This window comes from Filicampus tigris, chromosome 1, assembly GCF_054856515.1.
Source record: "Filicampus tigris isolate MCC_2025a chromosome 1, RoL_Ftig_1.0, whole genome shotgun sequence".
In the NCBI taxonomy this organism is placed as follows: domain Eukaryota; kingdom Metazoa; phylum Chordata; class Actinopteri; order Syngnathiformes; family Syngnathidae; genus Filicampus; species Filicampus tigris.
Genome location: NC_141217.1, coordinates 23,445,146 through 23,454,405, shown reverse-complemented (window position 1 = coordinate 23,454,405; position 9,260 = coordinate 23,445,146). Strand labels below are relative to the sequence as shown.

The following is a 9,260-nucleotide window of genomic DNA, read 5'->3' as shown; positions in this document are numbered from 1 at the left end:
CTTCTTTCTTCAGAGTCAATCTTGTGTCTGCAGAAACAATGTGCATACGGCCATTATCTCAAGTAGAGGGTGCCAGAGCGTGAGGGGCATCCTTCGCCTGAATGACTTTCATTTACAAAGAAGTCGTGTTACTTTTGTGTGGGGAAATGAGATAGCACTGCAGCGACACGATCCCGAGCATGGTTTGCATCTTGTTCTTTCTCCGCCCTGCTTTTATCCGCAGCTCTCTTCTTCCCTACCTCCACATTGTTGAGCGGCTCCCGAGACACAACCCTCTTCCTCCTTCTCCTGTCTCCCAGGATCAATTAGCCACTTGCACGGAGTGACGGAGAGACAAAAGGGGCCGGCTGTGATGGCGTTGCAACGAGGTGAGGAAGTGACATGGTCTCGGTTCCAGGCTATTACCATGACAAGCCGTCCTTGTGGGAACAGAGGACCTGACAGTACCACCAGGGCATCAACAAGAAGTAAAAAAAAAAAAAAAAAAAGGGCTCACTTGATGTACTTTTGCCCATATTTGGAGTTGATTTCTTTTGGCTTTTTTTTTTAAAAAGTCGCCCACTCTCTCCTTTAGTTTCTTCCTCTCTTTACTCGAATTAGCAGAGATGGGCACTGTTTTGCCGGTCTGTCTTCCATCAATTTTTCGTCAATTGTCCCTCCGTCCTGACTCAAAAAAATAATCATCCTCCGACCCCGTCCCCTCCGCCGCCCAAAAGAATTATAAACATTATTCAAAGCTTATTAGCTGGCTAATTGCCTATTCACATCCACTTACCAATTGGGAGTATCGTGCGTCGATTGAATTGTTTACAACTGTTCAAGTGTCAACCAAGATAGCATTTAGCTGCGCACACAACCACCGTTGGTCACCAGACTACGTGCCCACCAGGGGACATCACGAGAATATTTAAGATTGCTTTATAATGCAATACTATTGCGTTTTATTGCAAACTTTTGTATTATAACACAATTATTTGTCAGTTTTTATTGCATTATTATGCGATAAAATAATTATTGCAAAATAACACAATGTCATTGTAGGAGGAGAACAAAAGACTTCCACTTCCGGGTCGTAGCTTTAAGTGTACGGCGGCGCTTGCTTGCATGAGCATGAATGACGGCTTGGAGAGATTTTTACACTCTAGATAAAGATGTACCAGACAAGGACATACTTTGCATGCAAATGGATAAGGTATGTACTAAATGTTAACTAACAAAGCAAAATTGCTGTCCACCTTTTTCCTCGTCAGTGAGTCCTGTGGCGTAATCCATGGTATTACATGTGTTGAACCACTAGAGGGCAGACTATGCCTGTGAGTACAATTTTACAATTTTAGGAAAGCCACATGAACAAGAAAAAAAAGGATTCTACAGTGTTGTGCAGGCTGGCGGCTCCGTGGTATCGCAGAAGAGAACAGTGGTCTTTCTTTTTAAAAGACATCAACACAACACATCAGTCAGTACTTGACCTGGTTTGGGATGATTACAGATACATATGAAAACCCATTTCTGTCCTTGCTTAGTTGTCCTTTTTAAAAAACTTCTCATCCTCCGTCCCCAAAATGGGTCCTAGACGACCGGACATCTCTGCTAATTAGCTTCTTTGAACCTCCTTTCTTCATATCTATTTCTTTAGTACCTAAATCAAAAGGGGACCATGGAAAATTAACTTTTTATTTGCCCATATGAATAAAGTGGTATACCTGATTTACGAGTGCCCCAACTCGCAAGTTAATATAATAATAGATTTTTGCTTTGTGTTTTGAGCCAAAAATTTAATATACAGTATCAGAACAAGCTTCAGATTAAAAAAAAAAAGACTGATTTGCAGTAGTAGTCGCTGCAGTTCAGTTTTCTATTATTGAATCCCATAGCATTGAATTTAGTGACCAAGTGCTATTTGCAGTAGTGGTATACACTAAAAAATGCTGGGATGTTTTGTTTCCCTAACCCACTTTCTGCGTAGCTGTGGATTCTGAGCATATTGGGTTACATTTACCCAAGGTTGGGTTAATTATTTTGACTGAGTAGGTTGCGTTGAAGATTGGTTTAGACAGATTTGTGTTCTGAAGTTAAAGTAAAATTAATGTAACATTCTTGGACAATGTTTTAACAAATTTAGAGATGTCTTTGAGAATAAAAGTTTGGTCAATTTGTGAATTGTTCAACTTCCATTGTAGGGTGCCAAAACACTATTTGGGGGAGGGGGGTGAAATTTGAAAGCTATTCTTCTTCTTATTATTGTTATTATTATTATTATTATTATTATTACCATGTATTACCATGTGATCATGCCTAATACTTGATAAAATTGTATAAGAATGCCGTAAATATATTTGGTTGATTAAAAAAAAAAAGACTTCTGGAATATTTCACTGGTGAATTAGCCTTTATTTGACCCTTTTTTGTACAAAATCTTACACAATTTTCTCCACAGAAGACAGTGAGTCACGGTGTTGTGAGTGCCAGTATTTGTGCCCATGCTTGTTTTTGTTAATTCCCTTTGACAACAACCCTCCTTGAGAATATTCTTTCATTTGTTCATTCATTCAAGGTTCACTTTCCACAAACAACATTCCATTGTGTCAATTATTGTTGCAAGTTCTTAACGAGCGTTTCAATGCAATGACGTTTCGGTCATGTTTCTCCGCTCAAATGGCTTTACTTGAGGCTAGCCAAGGTGACACTGGCCATGCAAAACAGTGAGTCACAGCAGGACACAAAAAAGTTGGACTATTTTTAGTATTTGCTATGACTATTCCACCAATGCTTTGGTCGCCAGAAGCATTGTGGATTGTGTAGAGAGCTGTGAATTTGAACTTTTTACTCACTGAATTGCTTATAACCTGACATTTACGTTTGGCATTAATACTGACAACAAAAATACTTTGAGAGTAATTCAACATTTTATTAACATACAACATTTTTTTCCCATCCATTTCAAACATTTTTATTCAACACTACAGCAAATGTAGCACAACATAAAATAACACAGTGACATACTAAAAATGGACCCCTCAGGAATAATAAATACACCTTAAAATGTAAACATAATCATTTTGATGTTATGATCCAACATACGTCATTAACATTGTTGCTACTTTCAAATGTGCATGATCAAAAGATGACACAATTAGTCACTGCTTACGTCCGGCGGCTACTGGCTAGTTATTAGCAGCTAGACTGCTAATGTTTACGTGGGCGCGCTGTGCAAACTCTGCTCGCATTTTTATGCTTTCCACCACATCCACTACTTGGGTGCTATTTGTTCAAATTATTCAACAGGTTCCTTGTTTTGGATGACATACCTTGCACAACAACTTCCTCCTCCGTAGATGCCGCCACAAAAGTGATGGGAAGGAACTTCTCAAAATAGTTTAATATTCAGATTATTACCCCTAGTCATGGCTGCCCATCAGACCATCGGCAACGGCAAATTTCTCGTTTCACAGTCTGCATGTTAAATGTCTACGCCCGCCTCGGCTGTCGGAGCAACAAGAGTGATGACCGAAAACACTGCTTTTGTTGAATGGCAAAGAAAAAACTGCGGAAGGGCTTGGTGTTGTCCAAAGAAGAAACTCTTTAATGAAAAATCTGGCTAGAATAGAAATGAAGCAGAGAGGATTTTATTGTTTATCCCTTGTTGCGTAAACCCCATTCCACAGAAGACAAAGGCCATGTTTCCTCCTTCTGTTTTAAGGCAACCACTTTATATTGCATGCTACAACCACCTACCATCTGTTTCTCCAATGTATACAGTGCGTACAAAAAGTTAGGGATAGTGGGCTTTCAGGGGAAATTTCAGGATTTATATAAAAATGCATTATGAGCTTTCCAGGTGAACTTCATTTGACCTTCTCTAAGCTTTTAAATGCACGTCCAACTGTTCAGTGTTTCATTCACCTACCCATAGCATAATGTGCGAAAATAAAAAGCTGCACAGTCATGCTCACAGTAATGGCTGTAAAGTGTTCCCTCCTCTCACCTCCTCCTGCTCCTCCTCTCATGTTAACATTCCGATACCATCCAGCTCTCCTTTTTCATTCTCGCCTTTTACTTTCCTTTCACAAGGTATCTTCCTCTAAATGGCTTTGAAGACATATACGCCATCACTTCTTTCTCATCACTATCTTCTTAACAGAACCATCACTTAACCTGATTGGTCACATTCAAATTGATAAAAAGCTCTGATTCCAATATGTTTGAAACAATCCTACAGTATCGTGTTCTATCTTATATACATATTTTACTGAAAATTATCTTGCCTGTCTTATGCCTGTAATCCTGATATACACCAGAATCTATTGGGTTCACTCTTGGGCCTCACACTGCCACAATCCTTTCTGGAAATCAGTCAGGTTGTTGAAAAGTCTAATAAACTTAGTTTTAACATTAATAGAAGCACCCTGGTATAGGTAATCAATCAGTTGCATCTTAACTTTTCAAGGTTACTTGACATTGACCGTGAACGGTGAGGCTAAACACGCCAGTATTCTATTAGAAAGTAATTCATCTTAAAAATATATTTTATGTCACTGGGAATGACAGCATTTTTAAATAGGTATCGAGCAACCGTGACCTCATGTCGTCTTGCCGTTGGCTTTTGTCATCTCGTTTCCAACCTACCTGACAGGCACATTTTGTTGCCAGGGTGGGAAAACATAACTGTAATATTTAAAACTTCAATTCATACACTGCCTGTGATTTATTTGCGAGACTGCTTGGCTGATATGACTTATTGATGTACCATGCTCATGCTTACTTTTTTGTGTGTGTATATATGTATGTGTGTATATATATATGTGTGTGTATATATATATATATATATATATATATATATATATATATATATATATATATATATATATATATATATATATATATATATATATATATCTCACCGTGTACTTTTCTTGGTTTCTGTCTCCAAATAAACGGATGATTGTCTAGACAGATCACCTCCACAACTCCCTCTGGGTTTGATCACTTCGCTCGAACATGTGGTGGTCCGTTCCCTTGCACAGCAAAATCGAATGTGCCATAGACGGTAGAGTGATGACTAGGGAGAAAGCGGTTTGGAGATGACAGTGATACAATTCTATCTTACATTTGTTTTAGGAATATGTCATAATACTGTTGATGCTTTTCATACCCTTTCATCTTTATCCATCTATATCTTTAAAGAGGAATCAACCCGAACACGTTTTTTGCAAGAATATGTTCCCAGCATGCCCACTAGTTGAAACATGGTATTCTGATTAATATTGCGTTTGTGGAATATGATTTAAGCAGCAAAATCCACCTCTTTTTAGCCATCTCCGGGGGCGGCCATTTTGTCACTTCTGTCGACTGAAAATGACATCACAACCGCTCAGGGCTCAGGTAACGACCAATCACGGCTCAGCTTCAGAAAACAGATGAGCCATGATGTGTAGTTACCTGAGCCCCGATCAGTTGTGATGTGATTTTCAGTCGACAGAAGTGACAAAATGGCCACCCCCAGAGATGGCTAAAAAAACGGATGGATTAACTCTTATTCCGCAAACGCAATATTAATCTGAATGCCTTGTTTCAACTAGTGGGCTCGCATAGAATATATTCTTGAAAAAAAATATGTTTGTGTTTCCTCTTTAAGCATGTTTTCTTTTTTTGAGGTCGATCCATTGATATTTTCCATGTTATGTTGCCAGAGTGAAGCAAACCCTCACAGCGGTGTCTTCAAGGCTGGCTGCTCAGGTACAGTTACGTCTGCGCAAGCTGTCATGTTACCGCTGGTGTTTACTTTGTGCACGATGCATGCCGGATGCTGCAGGCCTGTATAGACTTGGAGGAAGAACACAAACGGCCACCAAGCGTGGATTCGCTCGACTAAATGACAATCTGCTGTGCCTGCCTCTTCGTCGAGATGCCGAGAGTGAGATACTAAATGACAGCTGTAAATTTTGCACAGCTGCCTCATGCTTGATTACCTCTGATCTGAGTTTTTGCTCACTTTTTCATCACTTCTCTGTGCCTCATCTCTTTTACTTTTCTTCTTGCTGTCTCGCATGAGCGCTCTTTGATGTCCACTTTGCATTTGTGTCTCTTTTTTTTCCAGCATTGTCCCAATTTTTCCTGTTTAGCCTACTTGTATTTGAAGAATCCCACTCCTGTGTCTAGTTTGATTCGATGTTTGCCAAATCCCTCCATGGTGGGCATGAGGCTCGCAAGTGTGCCTCACAGTCAAATGATTTGGGTTCCAATCTCTTTTCCAACCCTCCTTTGTGAAGTTTGCATGTTCTCCTCATGGTTGCGTGGGTTTACTCTGGGGTACTCCGACTTCCTGCCACCTTTTAAAAACATGCACGTTAGGTTATATGAAAACTCCAAATTGCCCGTAGGTGCGAATGTGAGTGTTTTTTTTTTTTTGGTCGTTGTTCTGTGTCTACACTATGTCTATGTAATTTTCTGTCCTACATTTGTGCTAGAACACATTCCTTCTTTTTGCTCGGAAACCCTGTGTGTATGTCATTGCCATGCAGTATTTTGCCACACTTTCAAAACAGTTAAAGTTCAATTGAATTTCCATTGTTTATATCTTGTTTTAGAAGGAGCTGTCATCAGGTCAGCCTGCCTTTTTTGAGTTCACGGCAGTTTAAAAATCATTTGGGATTGGGATAGAGATTATCAAATGTTTATCGTACTTGGTTACCTAAGATACCCAACGTAGTTCATTAAAAAATAATGATGGGACTTTAAAATGTTCTGTCTGTTTTACAGAATGAGTTGAATGCATATGCATATCAGTTGTGTTTTGTCCCCTTGAAAAGCTTTCTGTCCAGGTCCTTTTTTTTTTTCTTTGTCCCTCCCACCCCAGCAAGATGTGATCACTTCTTGTCAGGCAACATCAGGCTGTCCCTTTGTTTTTTCCATTCTGGGTCAATGTTATTGATCAGCTTTTGTTCAGAAACACTCACTTTTTTCTTTAAATTCCACTGTAATCTTCAGCCTTACCTATGCCACGTCTGCTCTGCAGGCAATGTGTGTTGTGATAATGACCACCACCAAGAAAATGGGCAAAAAAAACCCCAAATCATCCCCTTGGTTGATTAGGATTACACTGTGCACAATGTCTGAATTAGTTTCAGTGCCAATTATTTTTTTCTGTGGGTCAATGAAACTGGATTTTATGTTTCCTGGGGGGTAAAAAAGTGTTCCTCTCATGGGTTGTAGCCATGCTTTCTGAACTGAGAGAGCATTTCTGGGCATATCACAATGCTCGCTGAATTTTGGTGGGATTCTGCGTCGACTTACTTTATGGTCCTCAATCTTGAATATTTCATACAGTTCAAGGCCTCTAGTAATGTGCAGACCCAGCACTTTTGAAGACTCCATTTGAATGATGTGCCTGTTGGCCATTGTCAGATTCAGGCAGAAAAGCACGGGTAATAGAGTTACTTTTAATAGTGGAGCAGCTCCTACTGTGCTAAATGGATGCTAAGACGAGCTCTTATGTATGTTTGACTCATTAAAATCAGCGTGTAAAGCAAAGGAATCTGCCATATCATATTTAAGTGGACAGCGCTCTGATTTCAGCAACAATCGAGCACAGGCTCCTGAGGGAGACAAATTATCTTTAATGGCAAATGTTGGAGGAGGAAAAACATGCATCGCAAATTCCGGTTCATCCCCTTTTTTTTTTTCGTTGAGTAAAACGGATAAAATGTTAATGTATGCGGCGCTGAGAGCATGACGTGAGTTTGAGCTGCACAGGCAACATTGTTGTTCCTAGACCAGGAAGTCACTTTGCCTCCTCGGAAACCAATTCAAACTATGGGCATGCCAAGGTGCTTTTAAAAGGCTTCTTTATGCTCCCACGGGCGACATCCGCGAGTAGGTCACTGCGGCATTGCCGCGCACAGTTTGTCTTTATACTTACATTTTATATTTTGAAAATGTGTTGCCGTTTCACTCCACGTCAGGAGTTAGTTTTTTCATTAGTTAACTTTTTTTTTAATTCCTTAACTTTTTTTTAACTACAGGACAAGGAAGGCTTTCTGGAGTGAAATGTGCTGTCCACTGTAAAGAAGCTTGGCCTCAGCCACAGGTCCTTGAACAGAATAAGGCTCTCCTCTCACCAAGCAACGCGGACGAGCGGAATAACTCAAGTGGACCATCACGAAAAAAGTACGCACTCACACCAAACAATTGAGCACCGCACATCAAGCAAAGCACTGGAATGGAAAAACTATGACCCTGTATCACAATATGCAATGTATTGTAGTGTCCATCCATCCATTATCTATACCGCTTCTCCTCACAAGGGTCGCGGGCGTGCGGGATCCCAGCTGTCTTCGGGCAGCAGGCGGGGGACACCCCAAACTGGTTGCTAGCCAATCGCAGGTATCGTAGTGTATTTTTTTTATTTATTGAACTACAAAAACATGGTGCGGTTGTCAAGGAATTTACCATTCATAAAGTAGATAATTTCCTAATGAATTCTTGTTAATCATGTGTGTAGATGCCACATCTGTTACGTCACAGACGTGTGTTGTGCTAATGAGCACGACTGTGACACAGATTACAGCCATCTTGTGGAACAGGCTGTTATTTTTTTCTAATTATTTTGTGAGTGGGCCAAATACAACAATTTGAGGTGAAGCATTTATTTATGCAAGCGTACTGTTCAGCGTGTGATTCGTAGCACGGCATCTATTAGAGTGGCTATTTGAGCTCAATCAGTATTCAAACAGGCAAGCTGGATGATAGCAGGGTCGTCACTAAAAATCGTGGTAATTGCAAATGCAATTCAAGTGAATCTTGGATATTAGCAGTCCAGTCATCACATTGAACAGTTGCTGGAACTAATTTGCCACTGACTAGAGCGCACAAAGATGGAATGGTCGGAATAAATTAAGATTCATTTCAATTGGATGCTTTTTTTTACATAGAGTTGGATTCTCTTGCGCAGCATGTTGCCTTTTGCAAAGAAATGAGAAAGGGGCGCCGAGTGTTCTGGGACACAGGTGGATGGCTACGCATATGCGGCATCGTTAATCATTTCTGTTCATTCACGTCTGAATTACTTGTGGGTTTTAAATTCTACACAAATACCGTCCATCTCACCTAAAGGCTCCAACTTCTTAAATGTCTCCAGGAAAAGGTCCGTAATAACTATCCAAGGCCTCGGAGCCTGCACTCCCTACCTTTCTCCATTCACTTTGTTTGCATTGAAAGACCCACACAGCTGGAGGATAAGCCAAGTCTGTTGGCGGATAAAG

At 40.2% G+C, this 9,260-nt stretch overlaps 1 long non-coding RNA gene across 1 annotated transcript; it reads left to right on the top strand.

The window, feature by feature from the left end:
• The first annotated feature begins 295 nt into the window (after nt 1-295).
• LOC147153323 (uncharacterized) lies at nt 296-8,130 on the top strand. The gene is made up of 3 exons (XR_015087487.1): nt 296-368; nt 5,691-5,736; nt 8,022-8,130. It is a non-coding gene; the product is annotated as an uncharacterized LOC147153323 (long non-coding RNA).
• The last annotated feature ends 1,130 nt before the right edge of the window (nt 8,131-9,260 follow it).